Genomic DNA, 12,427 nt, shown 5'->3' with positions numbered 1-12,427 from the left:
CCTGGTTTAGACCAACATGCAAATACTGAAAATTTATAGGTAGTTAAATGTAATAACTTTGGTTCCATGCTTTCTGTTTTAATACAGACTCCTAGGGAATATTTTCATAGTGGCATACTTCCCAGACAGGTTATTTGCTGTAAATGCTCATCAGACACACGGGTGCCAAAGGCGAATATTGAATTGTAGCCTCTTTTCTATACAAGGAGTAAATACAGAATATATACAGTTTTCTTCTACCATCAGGATCTAATACAGTGGTCTCAAATATTTGACTCATTAGTTGTTGCAAAACTACAATTCTCATCATGCCCTTGAGAAACAAAGGTTGGGGATCACCAAGATCAAAGCTAGCTTCATGATATTTAAGGAATTTTGTCACCCCATAAGCACATTTGTGATCATACAACTGTGAGACAGTAACAGGGAAAATAATTTGTGTTTCCCCTTATCTTTCACCACTATGTGGTGGACTTGGAAAGAAAACCACAGTTGCACCATTTTTTGACAGGCTATGTTGTCCCGATGACTCATACTTTTTTGATTTTGCCATCTTCTGGCTCCAATAACTTTTTAATACTTCATTGTACGGAGCTGTGGGTGGTGTCATTTTGTGCGGCTTTTGATGACATTTTCAATGCTATCATTTTAGGACTGTAAGAGCTTTTGATCCCTTTTTGATTTTTTTTTTATTTTTCAAAATGGCAAACAAGTGCCATATTCGACTTTGGGCGCTATTTTCCGTTACGGGGTAAAACGGTTACAGGGTAAAACCCTTATTATATTTTGATAGATCGGGCATTTTTTGGGACGCGGTGATACCTAATGTGTTTATGATTTTTACTGTTATATTTATATGACTTCTAGGGAAAGGGGGTGATTCGGTATGGCAGTATATGGGGATTTTCCTCCTTATTCATTAGCACATTGTAATGAATGGGTTAAAATGAGACAGCCTCAGGTCTTCGGAAGAGCAACAATCTTCGGCAAGATGGCGGCGCCTGGCGGATTGAGATTTGAGGCCGACAAGAAAAAGGCACAGAGGCCTTTTTTCACCATCTTCACTGCATTTTGGAATATCTTTCCCGCTTCCCATGGACTATTAAATACCATCACTATGAAGTGCAATTTGTTACACAGAAAAAAAGCCGTCACAGATCTTTTCACATGTAAAAATAAAAAAGTTATAGAAGGTGGGGAGTGAAAAATGGAAATAAAAAAACAAAAAAGGGCCAGGTCATTAAGGGGTTAAAAGCAGAGCCAAATGGGAAAGAGATATAGGGCCTATCTCCAATGAGCAGTGCTCAGATTGTCTAGAAATTATACCTACTTTATCTCCTAGCAAGGTCCCACCTCTCGCACAGGGCATATAGATTACCGGAGGGGTTAGGGGTTCAGGGAGACTCAAACTGTACTAGATGTGAGTGTAAAGCAGCGGGTGTTCTGCACGTGAAATGGGAATGTGGAGAACTGGAACGCCTTTGGAAGGAGGTGCTGGAAATTTTAGGGAAAGTGTTCTCAATCATAATACGAATGACATCTCTCTCCTGCATGTTGGGGGTTTTAGACATAGACAACTTATCCACTGCTCACACTGTAGGGATCCAGCGGTCTCCTTATCAGGTTAGTAAGCTAATTGCAGCACATTAGATAAGGCCTAGGCCTCTACCAGTGAGGGAATACAAAAATAGGATAAACAGTGTACTCAGCCTGGAATATGGCTCCTACTTGAAAAGGAACTCTATAGCCAAATTAGAGAAAATTTGGGGGAAATGGATGAACACACCAGCCACAACGGCCATTCTACGCTGAATGTGACTGCTCTCGTCAGATCGCAGCAGCTTAAGGCTTGGCAAGTACCAGCATGGGAGATTGGCTGGGAATCCCAGGTTCCATTGACCCACTATACAAAAAATATGGTGGTAAATTGTTTCAGATTAAATCAAATCAAAAGACAAGGGGGCACTGTCTCTGTCTGGAGAAATCAAGGTTTAATCACCGAAAGGGCTTTTTTACTATGAGAACTGTCAATCTGTGCAATAGCCTGCCTCAGGCGCTGGTCACAGCAGGGACAGCAGAGAGCTTCTAGAAGGGTTATGTTATATAGAATTGTTTCCCATAAATCTCTTCCTCTTCCAATCCCTTCCTTGGTTGAACTTGATGGACATTTGTCTTTTTTCAACCTTATAAACTATGATACTATGACTATCCTCACAATCATTGTTGCAAATAAGAGCGAGTTTGCAGTCTCTACTCTCCCTAGCTTCTTAGGAATGTATATGAGGTCAGGGGACACATTGAATAAATTAAACAGTATTCATTAGGGCGTTCAAGCCCTACCCTTGGGAGCTGACTCGGGGTTTGGGGATAAGGGTGGGGGGATTATATTACTGTATTTCACTTCTCTGGTGTCTTATGTTGCAGACATTTTTCTAATGGTTTGTAGTGCTACAGGTATGGGTTCATACAGGCCATTAATGGACAAACCTGTATTTGTCTTCTCATTTAAGTACATACAACCAAATGTAATGCAATGATGCAATGTACGTTTATTTTTATGTTAATGTTTTTGAAAAATTCAATAAATATTAACATGATTAAAAAAAACTAAGCATATGCTAAATAGGTGTCCCATTTATGCATTAGATAGCCAAGATGAAGTTTTTAAAATGATGGTAGTCTCATAAATTGTGAGAAAGTCAAAAGTTCAAAACACTGTTACCTTTTATCTGTAAATAATGACTATGATCCAACTTATTATGAACACTGTCCTGACTCCCTGAACCCTTATGGGGACAATTATTATTGACTTTCAAATGGAAAACTGGCAGATTCTTTTCCCCTTTACTGTGCCTGTTACACCTTATTTATGAAGTGTCTGTGTCACAATATTTGTGATTTTCCAACACACTTTTTTTTTTGGACCCTTTTTTTTTTAAGCCAACAATTATCTGGCGCTTCAAGTTTACACTCACGTTTTTTTGGCACAATTTTGGCCGCAAACGTAGAGTAGCAAATATCTAATCTAGCGAATTCTTTTTCACCTTAATGACTGGGGAGTTAGGTCAAACCATTATCAGTCATGCACTGATTCATTAATCCCTTACGCAGCAAACTTACATCCCATTAAAAAGTATAGGGTGGTTCCTGCGCCACAATTAATGTATGCCCGCCTTAGTCTTTTTCATAATTTAGTACGAATATGTTTTTCTTTGCTTTGGTAAATTAGCCTCCAAAACTAAATATTTCATAAACTGCCATTAGAAAGCATTGTCTCCCATTGTTCCCTTACATCCCTGTAAACTTAAACAATCAGGTTCTAAAGCTGCATGGAAATAACCTGAGATGGGATGTTTTCATCCTGGTGCAGGCTGCTTGTGTGTGTATGAGATACTTCTATACACATGACTGACAGCCTGTATAATGATGTGACACTCCTGGTACTGGCTCCTCTATGTGCTTCCTGGTGCCGCCCCCGCCTGCAGCCAGTGTGTATGAGATACTCCAATACACATGACTGACAGCCTGTATGATGATGTAACACTTCTGGTGGTGGCTCCTCTATGTGCTTCCTGATGCTGGCAGCTACACCCCCTGCAGCCTGTGTGTATATGAGATACTCCTATGCACATGACTGACAGCCTGTATAATGATGTGACACTCCTTGTGCTGGCTGCCTCTATGGACTTCCTGTTGCTGGGGTCCTCTTCAGCCTGTGTGTGTATGAGATACTTCTATACACATGACTGACAGCCTGTATAATGAAGTGACACTCCTAGTACTGGCTGCCTCTATGGACTTCTTGGTTCTGGCTCCCCCTGCAGCCTGTATGTGTAGGAGAGATACAACTGCTACAGGATGCAGCCATGTGTATGGGAGGAGAGAGTATGTCAGGTACTTGTGTAGCGGATGTTTGTGTCTCACACATGTGTATAGCAGAACAGAGCATGTCAGCAGATAAAGAACAAGCACTAGCAATGTTTTACTTATATTACACACAGACGTGAGCAGGGGGAGGAGAGGGGAGGAGTAACATCACTGCATCTGACCATGTGGCCAGCCTCATTTACATAATAAAATAAATATGATTTCAGAATGATTAACCCCTTAACGCTCTGCGCCGTACCTTTACGGCGCAGCGGTATAAGGGATGTATGAAGAGGGCTCACGGGCTGAGTCCTCTTCATACAGAGGTGGGGGTTTTTGCATTTTGCACAAAACCCCCACCGCTAATAACCGCGGTCGCCGCCATCTTTTTTCCGATCGCCACGCCCCCGAACGTCATCGGGGGGCGGCGATCGGTTACCATGGTAGCCTCGGGTCTTCTTTTGACACGAGGCTACATGGCTTATGCAGGTTCGTTACAATGAGCCAGTGGCTCATTGTAATGTAGGACCTGCAAAAATGCCATATATTGCAATACTGTAGTATTGCAGTATATGGTGGAAGCGATCTGACCATCTAGGGTTAATGTACCCTAGATGGTCTAAAAAATAGTGAAAAAAAAAAGAAAAAAAAAAGTTTAAAAAATAAAAAAAATTAATAAAATATTAAAAGTTCAAATCACCCCCCCTTTCCCTAGAACGGATATAAAACATAACAAACAGGAAAAATCACAGACACATTAGGTATCGCCGCGTCCCAAAATGCCCGATCTATCAAAATATAAAAAACGGTTACGGCCGGGGGTGACCTCCGGGCGGGAAATGGCACCCAAATGTCCGAAATGCGACTTTTACACCTTTTTACATAACATAAAAAATGAAATAAAAAATGATCAAAATGTCGCACAGACCTCAAAATGGTAGCAATGAAAACGTCGCCTCATTTCGCAAAAAATGACCCCTCACACATCTCTGTGCGCCAAAGTATGAAAAAGTTATTAGCGTCAGAAGATGGCAAAATTTTTTTTTTCTTTTTTGTACACATTTGTTTAATTTTTGAAAATGTATTAAAACACAATAAAACCTGTATAAATTTGGTATCACCGCGATCGCACCGAACCAAAGAATAAAGTAGGCATGTTATTTGGAGTGAAGAGTGAAAGTCGTAAAAACTGAGCCCACAAGAACGTGACGGTTTTTTGAAAATTTTTCCACATTTGGAATTTTTTTTCAGCTTCGCAGTACACGGCATGTTAAAATAAATAACATCACGGGAAAGTAAAATTTGTTACGCACAAAATAAGCCCTCACACAGGTCTGTACACGTAAAAATGAAAAATTTATGGATTTTTGAAGTTGGAGAGCGAGAAATGAGCCGAAAAACCCTGCGTCCTTAAGGGGTTAATGTATGAATTGACTAGATAAAGGTTGGGATGGAATCCTTGTGATCTGCTCCAACAGGTAGTGGTGACAGAAATAGTTACAGAGACCTTATGACAGGTGTCCTTTAAAGAAAAATAATAAAAAAGAAATGTTACAAGTTGTTGTTACCAAACCTCCATGAGCTTAACATTTTATTCATGAAAACTATTATGAGGTGCTGAAAGTACAATTGGGCATGATTGTTAGATATCACATGACCCTCTATTTACAGCCACTTTTTATACAGGAATGGCAGCGGCTGCACATTACAGAAAATGTGAAGGAAGAGGGCCAATCCCTTTAAATAAATATAAGCTCAACATTTCAGAATAATTAAGTCTTTTTAAAATAACAATATATGTTCCATCCAATAAATTTGTCTCTTCTATGTACTTATGTCATAGCTGTTAATAGCATTGTACAAAACCTTAGTTTTAATTATTTCTAAATAGTGATTCAGTGCAATAGACAAGCATAACCAGGGCATAGCGATTGTCCAGGCCTGGGGATGGAATGGCCTTGCAGACGTTAGAAAATCAATTGTATATGCCTTTTTTAAGATGCACATTCAATTGATTATGAAAGCTGCGCAGGAAGAGGCGCGTCTGTGTGCTTTCCATGCGCACACTCCTCCAGGTGGGCATAAAGTTATTACACCTGTATACAGTAGCTCAGATGGAGATGGAGGATTGCACCAGGAATTGTGACTAAGCCACAACTTTTATTTCAGTACTCACATGTAGAAGCCGTGATAAATCCCCCATGTGTTAACTGCAAAACTGAAAATGATTGGTAAATATGCAGCCCAACTTGACATGCTGACCCATGTGTTGCGGGTCTAAAAGAACTAGCAGTCTAGTGGGTCTGGATTCCACTTCTTCTTTAGGGACAACTGGCTCCATTGCTGTGCATGGACTCTGTGATGCATGGCGTTGCTTTAAGAGCAAATCCAGCTCTATACTTCCTTGCAACACACACAAACAAAATTAACTGATTTTCTTTCTGAACCATTACCCAAATTCCATCTTGTAGAGCAAGAGCGACAGAGGGTCAGAGAGCTGACAAATAACAGCTCACACCAGTAGTCCTTGGAGAGTAGGGAGGAAAAGTGAGAAGGAGATAAGTGTGAGAGGAAAAACACAGCTGCAGATAACAGTAAGCTTTGTGTTTCTCCCTTTATTCACATCATTACAGGTCAGTACTTCTCAATAATGTCTTATATGATAGTCCTGGTGCTTCTGAGGGAGTGTGTTAGATACTCCTCTACTTTTTGTGTGTAGTTTATGAGAGACATTATAGTGTTCACATACCAGCCAAGGAAGAGGTGAGAATTGGAGATGGAGTCTGCCAAAAGTCATAAAATGGTGAGAAATTGTTATACCTCGCTTTGTAAAATTTGTTGAAAGGCTAGGTACACTTTATCATTTCTACAAAGCACAGCTTAAATAGAACAGTGATTTTAAGGTTGATGATTACAAGTTCAACATTAGGTTTTCCTGCCTTGATGTAATTATATTGAAAAAGGAAAAAAATAACTGCATAGTTACAGAAGAAACAGAGAATCCTCTGGTGGGCCCCCATTTGTATATTATTAGACTTAAATGAACAGTGGGCCCACAATCACCGGAACTCTTGTCTGACATTGGCTTGGACCCTTGGCAAGCAGCTTTAATTTGAAACGTAATGTAGGAGAATGTGTTTGTTTATATTCTCAGCAGCGCAATAACAGACAAAATTTAACAGACAAAGCAATAACAGACAAAATTTAGCATTGCATAGGGCTAAATTTTTCAAAACTAGTTCAGTGTGTAGTATGTGAAGTTTGCCTGTGGATATGCAAAACCTATATACGATTTGCAAGCAACGTGACATCAAAATAAATTATCCCGACATTTAAAAAATTATGAAAATGTAAAGAAGACATATGGGAAATGTTATTCAGCAATTTATTTTGGTGGTACAGGCGGACCCCTACTTAAGAACACTCGACTTACATACGACCCCTAGTTACAAACGGACCTCTGGATATTGGTAATTTATTGTACTTTAGTCCTAGGCTACAATAAACAACTATAACAGTTGTAAAATGTGTCTGTAATGAAGCTTTAGTGTTAATATTGATTGTTATGACAACCCAACATTTTTAAAACCCAATTGTCACAGAGACCAAAAAAAGTTCTGTCTGGGATTACAATGATAAAATATACAGTTATTTTTGGCAAATAAATGCAAAACTTATCAGCCAAAATTTACCAATAAATTGCAAATTTACAAATAAAGTGTGAGGAATGTGAGGAAAAAACAATCTCAGAAACAGTGTTCAAAAGTTATAACCATATAAAGCGACGCCAGTAAGAATACAAAATATGGGTCTGAGCTTTAAGCTACAAAATGGCTGTGTCCTTAAGGGGTTAATAGATGGGGCCCATAATGTTTACTTGTAGTCATTCTTATTAATAATAATAATAATAATAATATATAGCGCACGCAGCACTACACAGAGCTTGCTAGATCTCACATTCTTCAGTTTGGTGCCTTGAAGGAAACCTACCATCAATCTACCTGTTAAAATAGATCTGATGGTAGATTCCCACTGACATTCTAAACCCTAATCTATTTTTAGATAATCCTACAATATTTTCTACACTAAACTACAGACAATCTAACTAATATACTAATTTGTGGTAAAGGCTACTGGGGTGTGGAATAGCCTCTCCGGGGAGCGGGAAAAAAAGGGTACTCCACGCCCCAGTAGCCTCTGATGTCCCTGCCTACTTGCTCTTCCCCCGGCTCTGCCACCTTAATTCTGCGCCCTCAGCTCCTCCAGGCGCCGCATCCTCAGCTCCTTCAGGGGCCGCTATGTGCATGCACAGACTGATTTATTGCCACCCTGTTGAAGTCTGTGCACAGCGCAAACACAAAGCGGCACTTGAAGTAGCCGCAGAATCAAGGAGCTCCCGTGGATGAGCAGGGATATCAGAGGCTACTGGGGGCTGGGAGTAGCCTTTGCTCCCGCTGCCCAGAGAAGCTACTTTATGCCCCAGTAGCCTTTGCCAGATATGCAATATTAGTTAAATAAACTGTAGTTTATTTATTATATATTCCCTAAAAAGAGATATAGAAATTAGTTTTGTAAACTAGAAACTACCTTTCCATTAACACTATAAATAATAATTTTGTCCTCTTACTGTTTCATTGTTTGCCCTAATGCAAGATACAACCTTATGATTCTATTCACAGTACCCTGTCCTTGATATAAAGGCAATGCCAGTAGTTGGCTTTCTATTGGGCTCCCCACAGCAGTATTGGCAATAGGCGATTTGCAGGTTATTGTGTTGTTCTGCTAGACCATCTGTCTCCTCTTATAAAGCTAAGAGCAGGATGACTTTCAGCTTTAACACCAAAAAATAAAAAATACTGTGGCACACTTTTTTTTTCATTTTGAGATTGCTAACATTATTATGGTCACATGTTGGTTTTATGAATAACTTGTGTAATTCTTGCATTTCTGCAGCTTTCAGTTAATGTGATATTTCCAGCAACTGGTATTTTGTAGTGTTCAGGAGAATCTACTATAAAGAACTGAGCAGCCCCTGCCCTCAGAATATAGCCAGAAGCCCCTTCCCTTAGTATATTGCCAGCAGCACATGCCCCTATTATATAGTCATCAGCCCCTTCCCCCAGTATATAGTTAGACCACTGCCCCAGTATATAGCCAGCAGCACCTGCCCCCAATATATAGTTAGACCAATGCCCCCAGTATATAGCCAGAAGCGCCTGTCCCCAGTATATAGCCAGCTGGCCTTTGTCCCCAGTATATAGCCAGCCAGTCTGTCCACTACTATATAGCCAGTCAGGAGCCAGCTAGTCCCTGCTCCTAGTATATAGCCAGCAGCCGTGCTCGAGTATATACTGTAATAAAGTTGTTAAAGCCTGTTTTTCTGCTGTTCATGATTATACTTGATCTTAGGCTATTGTACTTGTTTTTCCCTCTTCAAGAGGGAAGTTGAAGGTTAATAAGAGGTTATTTAACATGTTTCCTGTCATCCAGACATGTTTCAACAGTGTTAGATGAAAAAGAATTAAGTACTGTGTACCTTTGGTAAACTCTGTCTGGTTAATCTGCACAGATTTATGCTTGTACAGATTAAAATCTTTACATTTTCATATATAATGTAAAGTTTTTCTGAATGAGATTCTGTTATCATATATGACTATGCATCACTGATAGGACCACCTCCTTGTGTAAGTGACTGCTAAATCTAAAATACTAATCATGTTGTTATCATAAGAGGATTTAGTGTGCTTCTATCTTCACAACTGCTTAGGAGGTTTATGTTTGTTTTATAGGAATTGATTCCCTCTTATTGTTTTATAAATTTACATATTGGTCACTTATGCTTTGCTACATCTTGTTTGGTGCTAAGGTGCTTACATAGCATAGTAGAGAGTGGGGGAGGTGTATAAATCTGTCTACATCAGAATACTAAAGTAATTTGCAACTCAAATGCCAAGCGCCACATTTATTCAGGGTTTTACCCCATTTTTAGGAAGTTTGTGGACTTGTCTTAAAAAGGGGTGTGGTGTTTGTAAAAGGAGACGTGGCCTTGCTGTAAATGAAATTCAGTCTGTGTGCCAAAAAATTAAATATTGTAGTTTAACAAAGTAAAACAACTAATAGGAGGTGCAATATACAACTTGGCAGTCTTATACTGCAGCAAATGAATCAGCCATCATTAGACATATTTCCTCCTACTCAGTGGCGTAGCTAGCATTTTAGCACAGGTAGGGGGGGGGGGCGGACACATCTTAGTGGGCCCCCAACCAAAGGTTTTTAAATGCAAAGGCACATACTACTGTCTGAGTGCTGCTAGTAGTCGTCAGGTACTTTTCTGTAGCAGAAGAACGCTGTAAAATTGTAAAAATAAATGCTACAGAATCAGGATGAAGCTTGAAGGGAAAAATGATATATCAAACACATAGATACCAATGACTATGGCAACGAATAAACAACACATAATAATATCCTGCACATATATATATACCATAAATGAATATACTGCAAGCATAAATTTACATCAGCAGTAAACAACCACATAATTTTATACCAGCATTAAATATACTGCACATCTGGGCTGTACTCGCGCACCTAAATAACTTACCGTTAGGACACTGCTGTTCCATCTATGTCTGTGAGGGCCTGGTCCATCTGGCTTTTCTTTCTGTAGTCTCCTCCTCCATCAGGGAGAGAACGTCATGAAAACTTCTCCCGGCCATGACTTATCACTGCAGAATTTACCACCTGGTTGACTTCGGCCTCTGGAGAACATCTCCACACTCTGTCCCTAAAAAAATCAGTCAATATAATTTCCCCTAGGTAAGAGCTAAGTGGTCCACAATGTGCCCCTGCATATACAGATACAGCACTGTGACCCCTCAATATATTATAATATATACTACCGTATACTTCCCCCTTTATTAACCCCTTAACGCTCTGCGCCGTAGCTCTACGGCGCAGAGGTATAAGGAGTGTGTGAAGAGGGCTCACGGGCTGAGTCCTCTTCATACAAAGGTGGGGGTTTTTGCATATAACACAAAACCTTGCACCGATCGCGGCTATTAACCCCCTCGTTGCCGCCTGCAAAGTTGCCGGCGGCATTTAAAAGACATCTTTTTTTCGTCATCGGGGGGCGGCGATCGGTTGCCATGGTAGCCTCGGGTCTTTGTTTGACCCGAGACTATCTGGCATCTGCAGATTCGTTACAATGAGGCAGTGGCTCATTGTAACGAATGTGCTGCAAAAATGCCATATATTGCAATACAGAAGTATTGCAGTATATGGTAGGAGCCATCTGACCATCTAGGGTTAATGTACCCTAGATGGTCTAAAAAATAGTGAGAAAAAAAAAGTTTAAAAAATAAAAAAAATTAATAAAATATTAAAAATTCAAATCACCCCCCTTTCCCTAGAACGGATATAAAACATAATAAACAGTAAAAATCACAAACATATTAGGTATCGCCGCGTCCCAAAATGCCCGATCTATCAAAATATAAAAACGGTTACAGGCGGCGGTGACCTCTGAGGCGGGAAATGGCGCCCAAATGTCCGAAATGCGACTTTTGCACCTTTTTACATAACATAAAAAATGAAATAAAAAATGATCAAAATGTCGCACAGACCTCAAAATGGTAGCAATGAAAACGTCGCCTCATTTCACAAAAAATGACCCCTCACACATTTCCGTGCACCAAAGTATGAAAAAGTTATTCGCGTCAGAAGATGGCAAAAAAATTTTTTCTTTTTTGTACACATTCGTTTAATTTTTGAAAATGTATTAAAACACAATAAAACCTATATAAATTTGGTATCACCACGATCGCACCGAACCAAAGAATAAAGTAGGCGTGTTATTTGGAACGAAGAGTGAAAGTCATAAAAACTGAGCCCACAAGAACGTGCGTTTTTTTTTCAATTTTTCCACATTTGGAATTTTTTTTCAGCTTCGCAGTACACGGCATGTTAAAATAAATAACATTACGGGAAAGTAAAATTTGTTACGCACAAAATAAGCCCTCCCACAGGTCTGTACACGTAAAAATGAAAAAGTTATGGATTTTTGAAGTTGGAGAGCGAGAAATGAGCCGAAAAACCCTCGGTCCTTAAGGGGTTAATTCATATTTAACATCAGCAAATCCTAATTAATTTAGATAGCAGAGCACTCCCAGTATATATATAGTCCTGCACATTCCCCAAGTATATAGGTAGCCCTAGAACATGCCCCCCAGTATATATGTAGCCGAACATGCCCCCAGTTTATAGGTGGCCCCATCACGTGCCCCCCATTATATATGTAGTCTCATTTAGAACATGCCCAGCAGTATACAGGTAGCTCCCACATATGCCCCAGCAGTACATAGGTAGCCCCCACACATGCCCCAGGAGTATATAGCTAGCCCACACACATGACACAGAAGTATATAGTAGCCACCACATGTGCCCCAGCAGTATACAGTATACAGTAGTATATATAATAATATATTGAGGGGTCACAGTATAGTATTTGTATATGCAGGGGGCACATGTGGAGCACTTAACAGTTACCTAGGGGACATTATAT

General features: G+C 39.8%; 1 protein-coding gene across 7 annotated transcripts in view; it reads left to right on the top strand.

The window, feature by feature from the left end:
- Positions 1–12,427, top strand: part of TMEM150C (transmembrane protein 150C) — a 138,964-nt gene that overhangs the window by 105,707 nt on the left and 20,830 nt on the right. The window lies entirely within an intron of this gene.

The sequence above is a fragment of the Engystomops pustulosus genome, chromosome 1 (assembly GCF_040894005.1).
Source record: "Engystomops pustulosus chromosome 1, aEngPut4.maternal, whole genome shotgun sequence".
NCBI classification, from domain to species: Eukaryota; Metazoa; Chordata; class Amphibia; order Anura; family Leptodactylidae; genus Engystomops; species Engystomops pustulosus.
Note: the sequence above shows the minus strand (reverse complement) of the source record. Positions and strands in the feature narration are given on the sequence as shown.